The sequence below is a fragment of the Suricata suricatta genome, chromosome 11 (genome assembly GCF_006229205.1).
Source record: "Suricata suricatta isolate VVHF042 chromosome 11, meerkat_22Aug2017_6uvM2_HiC, whole genome shotgun sequence".
NCBI classification, from domain to species: domain Eukaryota; kingdom Metazoa; phylum Chordata; class Mammalia; order Carnivora; family Herpestidae; genus Suricata; species Suricata suricatta.
Window position 1 is genome coordinate 1,749,251 of NC_043710.1, and position 20,540 is coordinate 1,769,790.

At 64.4% G+C, this 20,540-nt stretch overlaps 1 protein-coding gene across 1 annotated transcript in view; it reads left to right on the forward strand.

Annotated features, from left to right (window-relative positions):
• KCNQ1 (potassium voltage-gated channel subfamily Q member 1) overlaps positions 1–20,540 on the forward strand; it is a 287,385-nt gene that overhangs the window by 134,215 nt on the left and 132,630 nt on the right. The window lies entirely within an intron of this gene.

The following is a 20,540-nucleotide window of genomic DNA, read 5'->3' on the forward strand; positions in this document are numbered from 1 at the left end:
CCCCCCCCCCCCCCCCCCCCCCCCCCCCCCCCCCCCCCCCCCCCCCCCCCCCCCCCCCCCCCCCCCCCCCCCCCCCCCCCCCCCCCGGCACAAAAGAGGCGACTTTGCTTTTCAGCCTTTCCCCACAGAACCCCGGCCAGAGCCATGGACAGATGCCGCTGCTGCCCCCGGGGCTCCTTCAGGTGGAGGAAATGGCTGATTCTTCCACTTGGCTTTCCCCCAAGGCACAGCTGGCTGGGATGCCCGCCCACCCTTCCCCACCAGCACGGCATCGCCAGGCCAGTCCCCAGGGCCCGGCTGTGGAGGATTCCCTTGCTCCCGGCAGGGGCACCGGTGGTGACAGCGCGTGGCGGGGGTCTTTCTGACCGCTGCCCCACTGGGGACTGCCCTGAGGAGCCCTGTGGGTGGGGACGTGCGCGGTCCCCTCAGCCCTTCTCGGAGTCACTTGCTGATGTGGTTTCCTCCCCACGGACATTTCTCTGGAGGGCGTTTCCATTCCACGGGTTCCCAAGGTTGTCGTGAGCACGTGAGCTGTCGTCAGAGCGAGGCCCTTGGCCTGCTGTCTGTGCCCGGTAGGGGACCAAGGGGCCTGCTGGCTGCTCGTGAGGGCCTGGCTGGTCGGGCGGCAGCATAAGAGGAAGGCGGGACCGGACCCGCCGCCATCTCTCCCTTCGCCGCCCCCCCTCCCCTGGCTCACAAGGCGTAGGGCAGCACCCGGTGGCGGTGGTGGGGGGCCACGATCGCAGGACACGTTCCCGGACTCAGCGTGAGCGCTAGCTCCCTGGGGCCACGCGTCCTCATGGACCCGGCGGTGGTGGGCACTTCCAGGCACCCACCCATCCTGGAGATGACCAGACAGGCTTGCTGGGTACATGGGCGTGGGCAGGGCCACGGAGTGTCGCAGAGTGCAGGCCGTGTGGGTCCAGGCGGACGCCTGGAGGCAGAATGTGGACTTAACCACGCCGGCCGAGGCCTTCACAGAGTTCAGGGCATGAGAGAGACCGCAGCGTGGTCAATGTTGGCGTTCCGGGGCTGATGGTGTGTGTGGCGCCGGTGGTTGTGCCTGCCCGGGGCTGGGCCAGCCACGACCCTCGGGCGGGCAGTGACGCACAGGCACCACTGCCCCTGCTGCCCTCCCCAGCGCCCTCCCCCTGTCGGAGCTGCCCGCATTCTATCTGCTGTGGCCCGGCCCCCCCACCACACACAAGGAGCCCCACCCTGGAGGGACAGGGCTGTCACCACCATGCATCCGGCAGGGCGGCACGGCCTCACCAGCTCGCCGGCCCTTCGCGATCCCTGCAGGGAGGCCCGAGGTGGCGGTGATGAAAGACTGGGGGTCCAGGTGGCCCACAGCCACGCCATGGCTGCCTTTAACGGTCACCCCTTTGGAGGTGAGGGCAGTTGGCATGCGCCGAGTTTCCTGGGGACACGGGCTGCCTGGCCGCCCAGGGAGCCCTAGGAGGCAATCCAAGCTGCAGATGCAGTGTCCTCAGGGCCACTGGGCCGCGCCTCTCCCAAGCCCGGCTGCCAGACTGGAATGGCCCCGACGCCTGCTGTGGATAGGGTCCCTGTCCCACACTCCCGCGGGGGGCCTTCTCGGGCCGGCACTCCCGGTGTGGCCGGCTGGCCGTGGAGTAGGGGGGGTCTTCTGTTACCCCCAGTGCTGGCCGAGCCTCCGCTCCAGGCCTCACCCAGCAGCGGCTGGATGGGAACCAGCTGGGGAGGTGGGAAGGGGTCCAGGCTGGGAGCAGGGAGCCCGCGGTGGCACAGAGGGGCCACCTCGAGGCATCGCTGTCCCGTCAGGTCAGAGTCAACACGGAGACCGCAAGGCATCTGCACGGGGCGCTGTGCCCTGGGGAACCCCTGGTGAGGGGCGTGTGACGTAGGCTCAGTGAGAGGTGTGGGGGCCTCAGAACCTAGGCGCCCCAGGGCTGCAGGCTGGGCAGAGGCCCCGCCCCCCCAGGGCAGGAAGAGGGGCTCTGGCGGGCACCGTGAGTGCCCTCCGTGCCCGTGCTGGGGCTGCGCGCCTCGTGGCGATGCCCCTCCACTGAACAGCTCCGGCTGCTGGGGGACGCGCCGAGACTCCCGCAGGCAGCCCGGCCCCGGGGACACCCGCCCTGGCGCACACACGGGGCAGGGATGTGCACGGGGGCCTCGCAGGGGGCTGCGAGGGTGGGAAGCAGTTACTGAAAAGCAGGTCCGTTTTTCTTCAGCATTTTACTGATGTTCAATGTATTACCACTGTTGGGTCGGATCCAGGATTCAAATTAAAAGCATAAATAAAGACACATTTTGTTTCCATCTCGAGCTCTCCCCACCCGTTGGGCCCCAGGGAGGTGAGGTCACTGCAGCCTTGATTACGGGAAGGTCCCTGGGGCTGGGCGAAGCTCGTCTTTCCGGGGCCTCTGGCCGGGGCGAGGGGCGGGGAGCTGGGGGACCGTGAGCTGCCCTGGTGCAATCCAGGGGCGCACTGGGTTGGGGAGACAGAGTGTTCTTGGCCATCCCAGGCCCACACACCAGCCCGAGTCCCCCAGCAGCCCTGCCCCCCCACAGCTCCCTGGCCTCATGCATCTTCCAGGAAGACAGGTCTTGCGGGGCTAAGGGGGGTGGGCCCCTGTTGGCACCTGCATCCCCCCCGACCCAGAGCCTTGCTCCGGGGCTTCCTAGGGGCCAGCGTAAGGCAGAGACAGGGCATCTGGGGCAATGGGGGGGTGGGGGGACCGGGAAAGCCCCCTCCCCAACTCCATGAGAGGAGGGAGCCCTGCCCCCAGCAGGAGCCGGGGTGCTTATGGCCTACTGCTGATGGCCATGGAGGGCCACTGACAGGACAGCGGGGGTGGGGGGCCCATCTTGCACACGGTGTCCCCATCTCAAACACCCTTGTCACTCCTCTGCAGCCATCTTCGGGGAGGCCCAGGTGGCCAAGCCCTCTGGCTATCAAGGCCTCTACACCAGCTCCCTGAGCTCTGGGTTTGGGGCCTGGGACCATTCTGGGGGGTGAGTCTCTCCCTGGAGGTCCGAAGCCCCAGGCCGGGGGTGGCTCCAGGACCGTGGCTCCCGCCCCTGGGCAGGCAGACCCGAGCCAGGGCCAGGCCGGCCCCCAGGGTGAGGTGGGGAGGTGTGTGGGAGCAGGTCGGCACCTGAGCTGGCCTCCGCCCCCGGATCTGTGGCCCCGGCTGGGCCCGCGTCCCCCTGTCCCAGCGGCCCTGCGACACGGCAGCCATTCCCACTGCCTAGTCAGCCAGCGTGGCCAGGAGTCCACGCCTGTCCCACTGGCCGCACGTGGACGCCCAAGGCAGGGGGTGCGAGAGGCGGGCCCAGTAGGAGCACTGCAGCCTGTGGCCCGACGGCTTCCTCTGGAAGAGGTGACCCCCGCTCCCTCGAGCTCTTCTGTCCTGGCATCCTGGAAGGCTGGGGCTCAGCTCCGGCCTGCCCGTCACCCCCACCCTGTCCTGCTCCGCTGGGGAGACCCAGGGCACAGATGGGCGCGGGAGGGCCTTCCAGGGAAGGCAGGGCCAACGCTGGGGCACTGCGCGGCCCCTCCCAGGTGACCACTGGCAACTGTGTGCCCGTGGGCCCTCCTGTGACAGACAGCCTGCAGGTCCTTGAGCAAAACCAGCCCCGTGCGCGCTAATTAGAATTTCCACGTCTCCAGCTTTCTCCTGGACCCTGCGGAGTCTCATGCCAAAACGCTCCATCTCCCTGCTCCAGCGAGGCCGCTGCGGCCTGGCTTTCATCCACATCACTACTAATGTCTCCTGAATTCTGCGTTTGTCAGCGAGGCCAGGGCCAGCCCCGTGCCTTCTGGAAACGGGGGCAAATGTCACGGGGCTCGGTGCTGCACGGGCTCCAGGGCCAGGGGTTCGCGGGCATTCCGGGGACCCCGGAGGCACAAGGCGCTGAGCAAGTGGCCACCTCCCCGTTCTGCTTCTCCCCCCGCAAACCATGCTGGGGAGGGACAAAGGGGCTGCTGCGGGGCCAGAGAACAGGGGGACGAGGGAGGGGGCCTGCCAGGCACAGATGAGACCGTCTGTCTTTCCAGACCAGTGTCCCGTCTTCCCGGAGCTCCAGACCACCTCTGTCTGCACGAGGTGCCAAGGAAACCCCGTGGGAGCCCGCTCCGGGAGTGCCGTGTGGGGCTGCGTGAGCCAGAGCCTCCCGCCCCGCCAGCTCAGACCCGTCTCTGAAATGCACGGGGGATTAAATGTTCTCCTAATTAAATTAAAAGTGAGGCGGAGTGGCTCAGTGGGAAAGGGACGGGACTAGGAATCAGATGCCCTCGATCTGGCTCCCAGCCTGCTCCGGCCCAGCTGCAGGCTGGCCCCCGGGAGCCTTACTTCCTCCCCCCGAGCACATGAGGAGGATGCGGCCAGTGGCCGAGGCCGCTGCCCGGGGAGCGCGGGAGGCCTCTGACTCCCCCCGGGGCCCCGACGGCGAGCCCCTGGCGCCAGGCCGCTCTCCCGGCGGGGCGCGGTGCTCTGCAGGGGCGGGTCTCTCAGGAGGCCCGGACCAGGCGGGCAGTGCGGGAGGAGGTGAGGGCCACGGGCAACCACGCGCCAGAGGTGGCTTCACGGGACACCCTGGTGTTGCTGTGGAGACATTCCTGGTGGCCGTGGGTACCCCGCGGCTCCCCTGTGGGCTCTGCCTCGACCTGCCAGGGAAGACAGAGCCCTAAGACAGCCCGGTCAGGAGGCCTGTGTGGGGGGTGCAAGCGGTTGAGGGCCAGGCCCAAGCTGCGCAGGCTCAGAAGGGACAGTCCTGGCAGAGACGGTGTCCTCCATCTCTAGCTGAGGGATGAAAGGCACGCAGACCAGCACACAGGTGTCAAGAGGACTCGACACAGTTCACCCCTGGGCGCCCTGTCCCCAGCAAGCGGGCCAGGCCACAGAGGTCCCCAGGAAGCCCCCGTGTCCCCAGTTCCCGTCATGTCTTCGGACTGTGCCCATTCCGGAACTCTCCACAGACGGGCTCGCCCAGCGTGTGCACACATCCACGCGTCTGCCTTCCCTGGTGACGGGCCGTGTGGCTGCAGAGAGCGGCGCTTCCCGGCCTCCCTGCCGGCTGTCACTCCACCACACGGTCGGCCTGCACTCGGTCCCTCCCTTCCGTGGACGGTTTCCAGCGTCGGGCTGTTATCAGTGCTGAGAACATCCAGTACGGGCTCCCTGGCACGTGCAGGTGGCATTTGCGGTGGGCACATGCCCAGGTGTGGGGCTGCGAGGCTCGGGTTTAATAACACCGCCTACCCGCTCGCCCCGAGGCCGGGCCGTCCTATCCCGCCTGCTCCGTGTGGCCACCAGCACGGGGCGTTTTTCACTCCCCTTTCAGCCGTGCTGGGCGGGGGGCCTGGCAGCGTGACGCTGGGGCTGGGCTCCCGGTAAGCGGACGGTGAGGCAGGCGGGCCCTTTCGGCCTTACTTTATTCCGCGCACGCTGTCCTCTGGGAACGCGCTCGTGGCTTCCGCCCACTTTATTTTGGGTTATCTTTTCTCGTCGATTTGTGGGAGTTCTTTCTTTCTGCCTTCACACATCCCGGACAGGATGAGGGCCAGAAGCACGTGCGTCCATGTGCGCTCCCACACACGAGCACGTGCACGGACCCTGCACGTGAGGACCTGCTCCCCCTCTCGCCCTTCCTTCTCCTGAGGGTGTCTTCTGATGAACAGAAGAACTCTAAGTGAACTCTTAACCTGATCCGGTTAATCAAACATTTCCTTTCTGGAGGAGCCGTGTGTGTCCTATTGGAGAAACTCTGACCACTCCAAGGTCATAAAGACACTATGTTTTGTTCTGAAGCAGTATCTGCTCACCTTTCCCATGTAGATCTGCAGCCCATCTGGAATCCATTTCTGCCTCCGGTGCGAGGCTGAGATCCAGGCACCCTGTCCTGAAGGCCCCGCTGCGCCCCATCACCCTCCGGCCGGCTGTCTGCGTGGAGCTCTGCTCCGGAGCCCTGTCTGGTCCCACTGGTCAGATCCAAGTTCTTCCTCTTTACCAGGGCCACTGGGCAGCTGGCTGACAAGGCTCCGGCCGGGTCCCCGGCCGCGCAGCTGGCTGGCGTCTGTGGGGCCCCCCTCTCCATCCACAGCCGATCTCCCCAGAAAACCCGTAGGCCTGGGGGGCTTCTCCAGACGACAGTGCGGGAACGAACATCTGTGTAGGATTGAGCTTTGTGACTATGGCCCCGATGCGTCCCTTGTCTACTTAGAACTTATTTTTCTTTCTGCGGCCTGTAGTTTCCAATGCAGCGACGTGACGGTGTCGCGGAGGTTTACTCCAGGTCAGCCGATGTCTGCGTGTTCACCAGGCCCAGAGACCCTGGACAGCAGGAGCCCCGGCCGGTACGAGCCACGGCCTGCCTGCAGGACGCCAGGGCAGGACGCCGGCCTCCTGGGCCTCCGTGTCCTCTCATAGACATGGAGATGGGTCTCTTGGTGCTGGTGGGAGCCCTTGAGGACGTGCGGTCAGGTGTCCGGCCCTGCACCCAATTCAGCAACGTGCCTGATAAATGTTAGCCAGTGCAAAATGCCCCCTGGGAGGGGAGACCCCGTGGGGGCAGCCCATACTTGACCAAGAGCTTCTGAACCCACCAGCTACCCACAGGGACATCGGGGACTGTCCTTAATAAGATCTACCCAGAGGCTCTTGAGCCCCAGGCCTTGGGATGGGCTGGGGGCAAAGAACGTGGGAAAGGGCATCCACAACCATATTGGCCCCTGGTCCCTGCGGAGGTCTGGGCCGCCACCCTGCTGCTCAGGAAGGGGGTGGGGGGTCCTGGAGGACCGCGCCCCAGGGCGGCCACACGGGCCCCAGCACGCTTTTGCCGTTTGTGCTCATCACAGCCGGGCCCACCGCCGAGGACAGAGTGGCCTCCAGCGGAGTGAGGGCCGCGTTTCCCGCCTCCTCTGGGCCTGTACTGGCTGGGGCCCACGGGGAGCCTGGGGTGCCTGCTGGGAAGGACGTCCTCCTGGAGGGAAAGGGGAGAGAAAAGCGGCGGCGGCGGCGGCGGCGGGAGACAGGAGTCCAGATCCAGCCTCAGAGCCTGGCGTCCACGTCACCCCCACACCCTTAGGCCTGACCCCGCTTTTGCTTTGATCTCGATAAGTAATCTCTTCACATGGGCTGCAGCTCTGGAGGCTCGCTTTAAAGACGGCCCTGGGGGTGTCCTGGATGTTTGTGCTCAGGCCCCCGCCTCCACGGGCACCAGGACGGGGGTGGGGAGTGCGCACAGCTCCGAGGGCCGGTGTTTTTGTTTTGTTATTTTTTAGGGGCAGTTCGAGGGATTTTCAAAGGTAACTTTGACTCCATCGGACTTGCCTCCTAAGACTTGGGAACTAAGCCCTCTGTCAAGATCAGACAGCCTACAGCTGAGGCAGGACCGTTGCCAGGACAGTGCGCTGCTGGGGAAACTGAGGCAGGGGGTGGGGTGACTTCCGGGGGGGGCTGCTGGAAGAGACGTGGGAGGTGAGGCTGCGCTCAGCTGCACACGCACACTCGGCGGCCCTGCCCCACGGCCTCCCTTGTGGGCACCTGAGCCCTCCTGAGTCCTCAGCGAGCCGGGCCCTGTTCTCTGGCTTCAAGCCTTTGGACGTGCTCAAGGCTGGTGTCCCCGGCCCGGCCTGGGCGGCTCTGGGGCCCAGTGCCGTCCACTCAGTGGTCCAAAGGTGCCTTTCCTACCCCTCCTCGCTCTCGGGCCTTCTGGAGGTAGCCTTGTGTTCCAGTGTTTTGTTTAGATTTGGATTTGTCACATAGAACAGAATCGCTTCCACTTTGAAACACTTGAATGCTTTTTTTTTCTGCCATTCTTTCTGAACTGCCCCGTGGACCCCCAGCCGGGTGTGTGGGATCAGGGGGAGCTCCTGGGGGTCCTCCAGCAGGAGCAGGGGTGGGCTCATGAGGCGGGGCGGCGGCAGGCAGAGCGATGCTCCGGGAAAGGGGCTCCCAGCAGGAGAGAGCTCAGGCTGTGTGCGGGGCTGAGGGACTTCCCTGGGGACGTCCTGCCTGGTGAGCCTACGGGCCATGGCAGCTCCATGCTCACACGTCCCGCCACTGCCCAGCCGCCCCCTGCGCTGGGACGCGGACTTCATCAGACCTCACGGCCGGGGCTCCGGGTGGGACAGTATCTCTGTAGGTGTGAGGAGATGGACAAGCCAGGAGACGGGAGTCCCCGTCCAGAGAACACGCCAGCTGGTGACAGCTCCGGGGCTGGGCCCTGGGCTCCAGCCTCTGAATCCTGTGCCCCCCTGCCATCCCTGTGAGACCCATCTCCCCTAGCCGGACCTGCCTTCCACCCACCCTGCACCAGGCCCAGCTGGCCCCCTGCATCAGGTCTGGGCTAAGAGCCCCCAGTGCCAGCAGCTGGCCACAGTGTGTCCCAGAGCAGCCCGGCCCGGCCACCTGCCAACTAGGCCAGTGGCACAAGGCACTTAACTCGAGGCCACGCCCTGCTCCTTACCCTGCTGATTATCCCGCTGCAGGCACCCCCCGGCCCCGGGGATGGGGAAGAGTGGCCCCAAGGGAGCCCACCACTGGGGAGGATGGGCTGGTACTAACAACGCCAGGTCTGAACTGGCCAAAGGAACAGCGAAGGTGGCCTCTTGGGCCACGGTGGGACCTCACCGTGTCAGCCAGAAACCCCAGCCGCAAGACCCGGGCAGAGGCGCCCTCACTCCTGTCTCGGGGACCAGCACAGCCCTGAGTGGGGCCAGAGGCCCAGGCTGCAAAGCTGCAGCCTCTCCCCAGGCAGAGGTGCGTGCCGCCAGGGGTCTGCCGCTTTTGAAAACAGTCTCCGGAGCAAACAGGGGAGCGTTCGGAGCGAGTGCAGCTTGGCCTTGACTCAGAGCAGCCACTACCTGGATGGCAGGCCCCCCTGAGCACGGGGTGCCCGAAATGCCGTAAGCGCTCCTTCCTCCTGCTCGTGGCCCTCGCCGGCTCTAGTGGGCCGCAGAAGGACCACACTCTCCACCTGTCGCTACCTGGCCGCACAGGTGGCAAAGTCTCCGTGACTTGGGTCACAGAGAAGCTAAGCGTGACCCGCCTGTCAACTGTGTGTGGCTGGTCATGGACCTGTCTCATTGACTGGGCTGCTGTGGGTCTCTGCCTGTAAATGTTTAACTCCTAAGGATGCCAGAGCCCAGGGCCTGGCAGTGTCCAGCCCGGATGGAGGAAGGAGGGAGGGCTTCTCACTGGTGTGTAGCCGGGGACCATCCGCAGTGGTGCCCCGTGCTGGAGCAGGGGGAGTACAGGTGGAATATGAGGGGGACCCCCTGCAGTGAGCTTGGGGAATGCCAGCCAGGGAAGGGAGCCCAACCCTGAGAGCCCCTCCGTGGTTTCCGGCTGCTTTGGGGCTTGGGGCACGCCCCCCACCCCCCGCTTGTACCTGCCGGCCGCCCCATGAGGGCCCGGCCCAGGTCTCCCCGCTGGTGGGGAGGGAGGTGTAGAAGTTGGGCTGTGGGGCCCCCTGTGTGGGCTCCGGAAGGGAAGGAATGTGACTGTGCCGGGTGTGGCTGGGGAGAGCACAGCCAGCCGCGGGTTTCCTTGGGGCCCAGGTCGACGTGAGCAGAGACGGAGGCCCCTCTCGCGCGGCCCTGCCACACACACACTAGGACCTTTCTTCGCTGTGCGGCCGTGGAGCCGGAGGCCAGGGACACCCTCTGGAAATGTGCATTCCATTCGCTCTTGGCACAGAGCGGCTTCCTGCCTGGGGAAGGTGCGCGCGTGTGCGCACGGGGCCACGGGCGCTGGCAGGGCAGAGGCGCGTGGGTGCAGGGGGGGTTGAGGAGGCGGGGAAGGCGACCCCGGTGTCTCCAGGCCCCGGAGGGCCCTCGCAAAGCCTGTCCCCCCAGTGAGGACGAATACCTGGACAGAATGAGTCAGAAACATGCGGGCCGTGTTGCCTTTGAAAGAATCTCTGGCTTCCAACAGTCACGGCTGAACACGCCTTTGAATCTGGAAGCCAGGACTTTGTGCAAAATAATTCAAAAAGTTTGTTGAACCGTAAGCCTTCCCTGATGAGTCCTTCCTTCTGAAGGTAACTCGTTAAAGCTGATCCCATCCCAGCCCGGTGCCAGACCGGCTTCCTGGAGACCCTCGCCAACTGTTGGCCTTTGGAAAGGCTTGTCACCCTAATAGCTGTTCAAAAAAAACGCTCTCCGGGCACCTTGGCTGCAGGGTCTGAGAGTCCTTTGTGTCCCTCCAGCTGCAGTCTTCCAGGCCTCTCTTCTGGGGCTGGGACTCTTCGCGGCCCGTTACAGTGGCGGGTGCCCGGCCGCCTTCCTCCTGCCCAGCCTCTCTGCCAGCGGCGTGGCCCAGCCTCCCCACTCCCGGGGCAGGGACAGCCCGGGGACACCCCCACCCCCTCGCCCCCCGTGGGACGCCCAGCGCCCAGGCAGTGCCGTGTCACCTATGCAGACAACTTGGGTCCACGTTCTAGTACTTTTTCAAGTTTGGAGGGTGCCGAAGCGTTAGAAAATATTTAAAGTGACACAGACGTGAGCCAAGTCCGCTGAAAAATATATCACGTCGCATTAATCAGAATCAAAGATCACCTGAGAATGAGGGGGGAGAGTTACATAAAAACTACACACGTGCACGTTCCTCTCTTTACAAAATCGCCCCCGTCCGGGTTCCATAAGGACAAAACAAACGTCATGTCTCGTTTCCGAGGAAAGCTTGCCGGGTGGCAGGTGGGTGGAGGCCGCCCTTCTCTGCTCCTGCCTCGCGCCGTCAAACACCCCTCTGTGCGGGAGCAGCCCCTGCTCCTCGGGGTGACAGGACCCAGAGCCTGCGGCCCGTGCACCCCAGCCGCCCCCACCGGCCTGCGGGAGTGCCTCAGGGCAAGGCAGCGCTGCGGAGGGACCGTAAAAAGAAAGGGGCCCTACAGGCCCACGGCAGAACGAAGTGGGCGCGCAGGAGGGGCACGGGGAAGACCACTGTCCCCACCCCAGCCCCGACCCCCGGAGTTCCCTCCCCAGAAGGCGAGCCCCGACCCCCGGTTTCCGATCGAATCTCCCCGAGCATGTTACGTGAGCAGATGCGTCCGTGCCTGTACCCTCACGACACGCCTGTCCCCACAGCCGTCACGGTCACACACAGTGTCTGCAGCACCCCTTTGTGACGTAACACACCGGCTCCCGCTCCTTTCAGGGCCACCCTCGCGGGGGATGGCTACTTTGGAGGCCACGCCCCGGAGAGCCACCTTCACTGCCTGTCCTGCGAACACACGTGACCTGGGGACCACGCCGCGCGGCAGGGCTCAAGGGCTGGGGCCCGTGCCGTCCCTGGATGGGACCATGCCTGGGGGAGCTCTGGACTCTGTGGTGCTGCCTCCATAGACACGGGGACCCAGCCGGCCTGAAAGGGGGCACGGAGGTGGCGGGCTGGGCGGGCCCTGCTCGAGGCGAGTCCGCGAGCTTTCTGTCAATGGACACAGGGACCGAACGAGGACCACGGGGCTTTCTGCCGCCGTGGACGGGGCTGGCGGTGACCCAAGCGGTGACCTGCAGGCAGGAGGGTCTGGGCAGGAAGCAGGCACTGGCCAGTGTGCCGTGCTGGGCCTGTCTCTGCGGGCATCCTGCCGTGAGAGTTGGGGGGGGGCGTGCCTGGCTGTTTGCAGGGGGTCTGCAGTAAGACACCTAGCACCCCTCCTTCTTATTAGCATCCGCAGAGCCCCCACGTGTCCTTCGCGTGTGGCCCGAGTCCTCTACAGCCAGAGGCACAGCCAGCCACTAAGCAGTCACACCCAGCAAGGAGCAGCCCGGCTGTGAAGCTCGTGGTCCCTCCCGGCTGAACACTGTGTGTCCTGCTCCCGCTCGGCCCACGGAGCCTCCGCCTACTCCGCGTCCCTTATCAAACCGGACAATACAAAGCAAATTGATTCTAAAGAACTGTAAATCTTGCCAAGATGTGAGATTTCACAAAGTGAAGGGAAGTGAAATCGAAGCCTCTCTGGAACAGAGATTAAGCAGAGATAACACAGCCTTCGACGGAGGAGAAAATCAAGGCCGATGCCGAGATAAGCATTTCAAAGGGGAGAAAATGAAATAATACAAGATTAAGGGTGACCCTGGGCAAGCGGGGGGCCCGCCCCATTGCGTTCGTGGGGACTGTCGTTAATTTTCAAGGTAAAATCACACCCAGTCACAACCGTTTTTCACGTCACCTTGGTCTCGTCTTCAGCAGATGCATTTCAGAAGGCCCACTCCCCCCCCACCTGTACACGTTCTGACCCGAGCTGCCGCGAGAGGGCCACCCCGCCCCCGAGGCAGGGAACGTGGCCGAGTGCGCCCGTCTGCTCACGCGCCCCCCCAGCAGGTGAGGGGTCCCCGTTTTCCTCTTCACGCAGCTGAGAGGTGAGCACTGGTGCCCTGGCGTCTGATTCATGTTTCATTTATTACATATATTTTTAAATAAAAATTTTAAATATAGTTTATGTATTTTTGAGACAGAGAGACAGAGTACGAGAGGGGGAGGGTCAGAGAGAGGCAGGGAGACCCAGAATCGGAAGCAGCTCCAGGCTCCGAGCGGTCAGCACAGGGCCCGACGCGGGGCTCGAACCCACGAACCGCGAGATCGTGACCTGAGCCGGAGTCGGCGGCGTAACCGACGGAGCCCCCCGGCCCCCGGCCTGTTTCCTTTACTATAAATGAGGACTTTATCTTTTCAAATATCTGAGAGCACTTCTATGTCTTTTCTGGGCACGGCCTCCCCACGGCCTCCCCACGCTCTCGTGTTTCTTTAACACCTCTCCTTACTGACTTATAGGAAGTCACACGTGTTGAAAATGTCTTATCCCAGGGTCTTCTAGCGTCTCTACTTTTCTGCTTCTATCCTATTTTTAAACTCTGACATCAACTCTGGCAGTCTTTTGTGACTTGGAGTCCTCGCTGTGAAGTCTGAAGTCCCTTCACTCTGAGACCACGCGTCCGATGTGCCTTCTGTAGGTCTAAGCAGCGGTCACGACTCGATCTGATGGCGGCAATAGCTTCTCTCTGCTGACGTCAGCTGTCACCTCTGTGGTGCCTCAGGCTCGCCCCGTAATCCGCGTCCACTGCTGGACTGGCTTCCGGAGGCCGGCGGGCCTGGTGCCGGGCGGACCCGGCGGTCTGAGTGGAGAGCTTCATGGCGCCCTCGCCAGGGTGGCAGCCCCCCCGCACCATCTCCATGACTTGGGGGCCGTGTTTCAGACAGTGCCGTAACCAGGGCATGCACAGCACGGCCACACATCAAAACGCCCTTCGGTGGCAGACGCAGGATTGGTGGAACGGGACACACGGGAATGTTGGGGACCGAGCCGTCGCCAGCTTGGCACCTGGGAACGTCAGGGCCTGGGGGCGCTGGCACACAGCAGGCCCCGCCGCTCGGGGACTGTGGCGCTGACCAGAGCCGTTCCCCACTCACTTCAGGGCACCTTAGGAGCAATGAATTTGGAAGAAAACAGCAACGACATGAAACCTAGGTCGTGCAGCTGGCCTCACCCCTAGGCGGTCACCAGAAGCAAAGTGCTAACCCGATGTGCGTTCTGGCTGGAGTCAAAACGGCCCCACATCCCAACCTGGAGAGCAGGGACTGTCCCGGGTCTTGTCCGGGCTAACCCGGCCCGAGGAGCGCTGCCCCGGGTTCCCCGTCCCCACCCCCTGCCCCCTTTTGTATGGGGCTCTGCCTTCCAGACTTGGGAACAAACAGCTGTGGTCAAGGGCAGATTCTGGAGCAGCAAACAGCCAAGTTCGAACCCTGCGCACCACCCCCACGGGGGGCCTTGAGCGAGGCACAGAGCGGGGGGTCTCAGTCTCTCCATCTGTGCTGCCAGACCCCGCGTGAAGCCTGCAGGAAGGTGACCGCGGGCCAGGCCGCGTGCCTTTACCGCGGGGGGCGCCTGGCGAGGCCACGGGGAGGGGGTTGGAGGAGTCGAATGGGCCTCAGACAAAAATGCAGTGCGCGCTCAGGGGCCTGTTTACGGCGCCGGGCTCTGTCGGCTCCATGCCCTTCTAGATCACAGGCCGCCGCCGCGCTCTGGGTGCTGCCTCCGCGGGGGCCCGCAGGACACACGGACGGCGTCCTGCGTCCGGACAGGCTTCAGATCGGCTCTGTGATCAGGAAGGCACGCGCGTGGGTTTCGTGACCCTGTGTAGTCTGCCGGCATTCACTCCCGGAGCCGGGGTCCACCCAGATGGACCCCGAAGTCTCTTCCTCACGAAACAGCCTTTCAAGCCACAAATAGAAGAGGTTTATCTGTGTGTTCAAAGGAGCCGTAATGTCCCTCAGTATTTCTTGGCTCTTTGGGTAGAGTTTGCACATTTCGAAATTCATTATTGGGTATTTTTAGGACTGTTGATTTTTTTAGTATGGGCATCATGACTTTAATTAAACTTTTCACTCTGAGAGGATTGTGGACTCACATGCGGTTGTGAGAAATGATCGACTCCGTGTGCCCTTCGCCCAGTGTCCCCCACGGTGCCGTCTTGCAGACAGTCGGGAAAGATCGCTGGCAGGATGCGGACGCAGGTCCGGAGGAGCTCCTGTCCCCCGCAGGGTCCCCTCTGCCACCCCTCCACCGCCACCGGCAGCTGCCCATCCGGTCTGTCCTTGAGAGAATGCCGGGAGCGGGACCGTAAGCACGGGGCCTCGTGGAAAAGGTGCTTCGCCGGACACGGGTCCCTGGAGACCCCCCACCCCCGGCCGCCCCGTCTCCATGTGTTCCCAGCCCAGCCCCGCCCAGCGGACCCCAGTCACTAGTATGTTCTTTGGGCTGTGTTGCATTATCGTGGACGAAACAGGGGTGCGTTCCCGTGAAATGCCAGCCTCGCCACATTCGGACGTCGCTGGAGTCTGGGATCCATGAGGCTCTGGGTGATTTCCTCAAGATTGTGATTATTTTAAAATAGACCCTCAAAAAAAAAAGTTTTAGTGAAAAATCCTTTTTCCGTTTTGCTTTTAATTTCCTTTTTTAGCCACTTGATTGAGGCATGACAGGCATACCAGACCTGTATGTGATGCACCGTGCAGCACGAGGGGTTTGGAAGGAGGGCTGCGCCCGCGAGGCCATCCCCGAGACCCAGGCCGCCTCCTTGTCTGTACTACGCGTATTTCAGGGGCGCCCCACCCTGCAGGGGTGAAGGGGACCGAGCAGCATGGCTGTGCCCTGGAGCTGGTCCCGGCCCCTAGGGGTCTGGCTGCTCAGAGCCCTGGCGACGCTGGCACCGTCAAGCATGTGCCCTTCTGCGTGTGGCTGGCTGCAGTGTCCCTCGCGTCTGTCCCTGCTGTCACAGCGCCAGGGTTTCCTTCTTGTGATAATCTTCTGGGACAGCGGCGCCGTGTCTGCGCGTCAGCAAGGCACAGACACCAGGTCCTTCCGCGTCGCCGGTGCTGGGGGCCGAGCGGGCGAGAGGGAAGCCGCCGGCTCCCTGTGAGACAGAAGCGGGGGGCACAGAGGCGGGCGCCCCTGCCTTGAGTGTTCCCCCCAGAGAGGGCCTCGCTCTCCTACACCTCCTGCTTCCCCCTCAGCTCCGCTGGCCCTGTCCACCCTGCTCGGTGACCCCTCGCCCCGCTTCCCCCCATGGAGAGGATGGTTCTCGGGGCTGGGTGAGTGCACGGGTCCCCGTGAGGGCTCAGGGAGGGGTGCAGTCGGCGGGCCTTCGCGGCCTCAGCCCCCTCGATGGGAAACGGGGCTTCGCAGAGGCCCCCACGTGGCCAGCCTTCCCCTTCTCTGGAGGTTTCTAACTGTAGCCCACCCCCACCCCCTGAGCTAAGAGTCTGGGACTCCTGTGGGTTCCCCCAGGGCAGACGTGTGCAGGGTCCCGGGCTCTCAGAGCTGCAGGCGTCCGGAAGGTTCTGCAGCCCCCTGAAGGCAGATGGAGGCCCGCCGCGCCCTGCGCAGGCCCCAGGGGGGCGGCCCTGCCCTCTCAGAGGCCCTGCCACGGCCGTTTAGGCGAAGGGAAAACGCCCCGGCCCTGCACACACTCCGGGCTAAAGAATAATCTTCAAAGCGTAAGAGGACTCGCACTTCCCTCCGCCAGGCGCTGCGCTAAGCGCTTTATGAACACGTTCTCCCTAACCTGCACCATCACAGCCGCTTTCGACGTAAGAACATTATCCCTCCTGCTTCACACATAATCGACCTGAGGCTTGAGAGGTTAAGTCGAGGGCCCAGGGTCGCAAAGCTCCGAGGGACCCTTGAGTGGTGGGTCCAATGAAGTCACCGTGGCGCCTCGGACACTCTTGGTGGCCTCCAAGCAGCAGAGCTCTCCCCGGCCCCTTCCCCTTCCCCGGGCCCGCAACGCCTCGCCCTGCGGGTCTCAGCTGAAATGTGCCCACCTCAGGCTGGGCCAGCGAGAGCCCCAGAGCCTGCCCCCCCCCCATTCTTAATGTGGAACCGCACGTGTGTTTGTGCTCAAGGGCTTCCCGGCCGAAACGGGCCTCCCCGCTCAGTGTTGTCATCTCCGGTGCTTAATCCACGCAGAGCCCATCACGGCCCCTCTGTGAATGTTTGATGAATAAATAAGTAAATGAGTAAGCGAGGGGGGCTGTGCCCAGACGGTCAGGTACAGGACCCCGGCCACGGCCCGGGCGTCACAGGAGGGCCTGTGGGGGCTCTCAGAGAGCTGTGAGGCCTCAGGACTCTTTTCAGAGGCCCCTCCCCACCCGCCCCCCGCCCCAGCCCTGCTCTCCCTCCAGGACGCACACCTCCTTCTACAGTATCAGCAGCAGCAGCAGGGAGCATGGCCTCTAACCCCCAAGGCCGGCCCCCTTCTGTCCCATTCTAGAAATGCGGAGAACTCGCGTGAAGCGTGCCGGTGCTCCCAGGGCCTTGTACCAGAGGTGATTCTGGTTCTTACAGATCAAGAGCCGGAGGCTTGGGGACGCACGCGCTCCCGGAGGGGAGGCGCTCAGAGCGCTGTGCGAGCTGAGGCCCGGAGTCCCCTGCCACCGGGCTGCGCTTGGACGCCGGCCGGGCCTCGTGGCCTGAGTCCTGTCCTCCCCGGGCAGGAGGTCTGCCCCCGCCTCAGATGGCAAGTGTCCTCCTGGTAGCCTGAGAACCAGAGCCCTTAGATCTTCCTGGTCCCAGCCCGGGGGTGCGGGGCGGCCCCATGAAGGCCCCTACAAAGACCAGAGCACTGTGGGTGAGGGGACGGAGGGACAGGAGGGGGTCCCAGCACTCCCCTGCTGGCCTGAGGACGCGCAGCGGCGTCAGGTGTGCAAGACCAGCCGCATAGCGGCTGGGTTTCCCGTCAGGCCGCCGTGCCTGCCGCCGCCACCAGGGGAGCAGGTCCCGGGGGCCCTGGCCGGCGCGAGGGAGGAGGGGCTGCGTTATGGTTCCACCAAGGACGGTGTTCCTGTTAAACCAGGACTCAGTAAAACACAGGGCTTAGTTCTGAGTAAACACTTGTAACTGCTGAGGAGAAGCAGAGATTTATAACGCGGAGCAAGAATTAAAGAAATAAAAGCCCCCCACGTATACTGACCGGGGCCGTGAATTCTGCCCCGAAACCCGGCTCGATCCCGTCTGCTCTCCGTCTCTGCCCCCGGGAGCCCCCGGCGTGCGCTCGCGGCTGGGAAGGCCTGGAGGCCGCTCCCAGGTTGAGGCGACAGGTGGGCCCGGACGGCTCGGGCTCCCGAACAGCGGGGCCCGCCCCGCACACGCCGGCTGAGTCAGTGTCCCCGCCCTGGCCTCACGCTCACGGCCGCCTCTCTTCTAAACCGTAAACACAAAAGATGGCCAAAGGTACGCTGTCCACGGCGTCTTCCCGAGACAGAGCCCGAGGAGGGCCTTTTGTTCCCGCCACTTGGAAGCATCTCCCTGGCAACCCCGTCTCTCCTCAGTCAACAGCGGCTAACCCCATCCGTCCCTTTATCAAGACATTGTTTAGAGCAAATAACTCATTAACTGGTCCCACAACTTGGGACCCTTTCACACCGGCTCTCAAGAGGGCCTTTCCGCTGAGAACGAGGCACGCTGGCCGCCGAGAGCGGAGCCGTGGGGGCCGTCTGGTCTCGGCCGGGAGACAGGCAGCTGTCCATTCATCCGCTGCGCCTACTACCCTCCCGCGGGATTAAGGAGCCGAACAAAAGGGGAGCTGCGTGGCTGGGGTGACCTGTCCCGTCTCCATCCCTGTGGCCTCTCCTCTGAGGCGGCCCAGCACTGCCAGCACAAGACGGGCTCCAGGGGGGGCCTGGGGGCCTGGGGGCTGGGTCCTCACAGACTCCCACAGCGTCCTCTCCCATTGGGAAACATGCTCCTTCGGCAAAGACACTACATTCCAGAACTTTCTAGCTGACCTCCCCTCCCTTCCTCCGTTTCTGACATTAGCTGTTAGAAAAGCAACAGACTTGCTTTCTTGGTGTCCCTGCAGTGACCCTGGCAGAGGAGAGAGCCCCTTGTCTGTGGCACCAAAGTTGGGGCCCAGCTCTTGTAGGGGGAGGCAGACGCGCTGATCTGGGTGGGAGCTGGCGGCTCAGGGCCCCGGGAGGAGCCCCTCCGTGGCCGTGCCCATCTGGGGGGAGGGGAGGGAGGGCTGCTCTGTTCTGGTCCCAGCGGGGGATGCCCCCCACCCCAGACTCCTCCAGAGAGTTCCCAAGTCGTAGATCAGGGCTTTGCACAGACTCATCAGGAAGTAGGTTTGTGTTCCTAACCTACCCAGGACGTTGTGGCTGCTCCAGGGGACAGTTAGAAGTGAAATGGCTTCAGTTTTTAAAGTCCTGCCCTATTCCTTCACCAGCTCCCGCCGCCCTGCCCAGGTGTCCTGCTTCCTGGCTCTAAAATGTGCGCCTCTTGGGACAACCTGTGGGCACGACACACTGGCTGACGGTGCTCACTGCTGGTGCAGGTGCTGTGACGGCCAGACAGGGAAGGGGCTGCCTGCTCAGGGCCCCCATCCAGGCGGGACGCCCCCTGCGTGGGGCTGGCCGGCACGGTTCACAGGACCGCACCTTCCGTCTCCCGCCGCCGGTTCTCAAACCCCCACAGCACACACACTACGCTGGTTGCACCCGTGACCACGGGTTCCCATTTCGGGGGCCTGGCCTCCTCATGTGGGGCGGGACGGGTCAGCGGGCCTCCGTTCACCCCGAGCTGCCCCGAGTGGGAAGGCCGGTGTGCCTCCCGCCTGGCGTGGGACCCGACGCAGCAGGGCCACCCCCCACGTCTTGTAGCTGCACGGAGGGGCAGTCGCCCCAGGCTGGGGGCTGGCGGGGAGGCACAGGCTCGCACACACTCGAGAGGCCCCACACCCGGTGCTCTGGCCCACTCAGCCCTGGGAGCAGTACGTCCAGGCAGGGCAGGCCCAGCAGCTTCCGAGGGCTCCTGGTTCACCAGGGCCTCAGCCACCACCCGGGCCGGGGGGGGGGGGGGGGGGGGGGGTGACGAGCCTGTGTAAGCCCCGAGCATCACAGGCAAGGCCTGCACACTCCAGACCCAGTCCACTCCCAGGACAATCGATGTGGGGGTGGGGCTCTAGCCCCGTCTAGCTCCCTACAGCCTGGGGGCGGCCCCCTAGAAGGTCCAAGTCGACGGTCAAGTGTGGGCCTTCTCCCATCCCAGCCCCTCACTCTGGGTTCTCCATGCCTTCCTGAGCTGTGCCCACCCATCCCCCACTGGCTCCAGCCTGGCTCTGTGACCCCAGACCCCAGCGCTCTGTGCCTGGCCAGCTGGGCTTAGCGCGACGCCGCGCCCCAGCCCCTGATCAGGAGGCCCAGAGCCCCTGCCTGCCGAGCCTGTGTGATTGTTCCGAACTTGTTCCCAGCAGCAGACACCCCCGGCCGCCCCAGGGCAGTCCCCTGTGCCTCTGGAACAAGAGCCCCAGCAAGGCAGCTGCCGTAAGTGGGTCTGGGAGCCTCGCTGTCAGCACTTTGCACATGAGCACGGCTGCTCCCAGCCTGAGCCCCGGACTGTGTGGACCGAACACGGTCCCCCCCGGGGTGGCACACCTACCCCATATCGGAGGCTGGGACTTCCACCACGTTCTCGGCCCGGTGGCCCGCTGTACGCCACACTGCCCCCCACACCCCACAGGACAGCCGAAGGGACACGGGCCTGCTTCCCTCTTGCCAGCGGGCCTAGAGGCCGACCCGGGTCCAGGAGCACCTCTGTGACCCAGGGTGAGCGAGGGCGAGGACAGCGCTGGTGACAGCCCACTGAGGCAGGAGCACGAGCTCGGGGCCAGGACCTGGCAGCCTCCGCCCTGGGGGACACAGAGGTCCTGGGGAGGACATAGTAAGTGGCCAGGTCCTTGAAGCCTCCGTAGAGCTCTGGCCTCACCCAGCACACGCAGGGTCTGTGGCAGCACAGGGCTCCCAGACCTCAGGGCCTTGGGATGAGGCCTGGGCCGGGCTGGGGATGCCACCCCTGCGCTGTGCTGTCCAGGTGGTGTCCCTGCCTGCACGGGTGCCTAGGGCTGGAGACTGTTCCCTGTGCAGTCCCCTTACCCGTGGGAGGCAGTGTGGCTTCTGGGGGAAGGGCCTCTGCCAAATCGGTGGCCATTGCTCCCCGGCCAGGTCCCAGAGCCCAGGGCACCTGGGCCGGGAGCCGGCAAGGCCTGGGGAGACTGA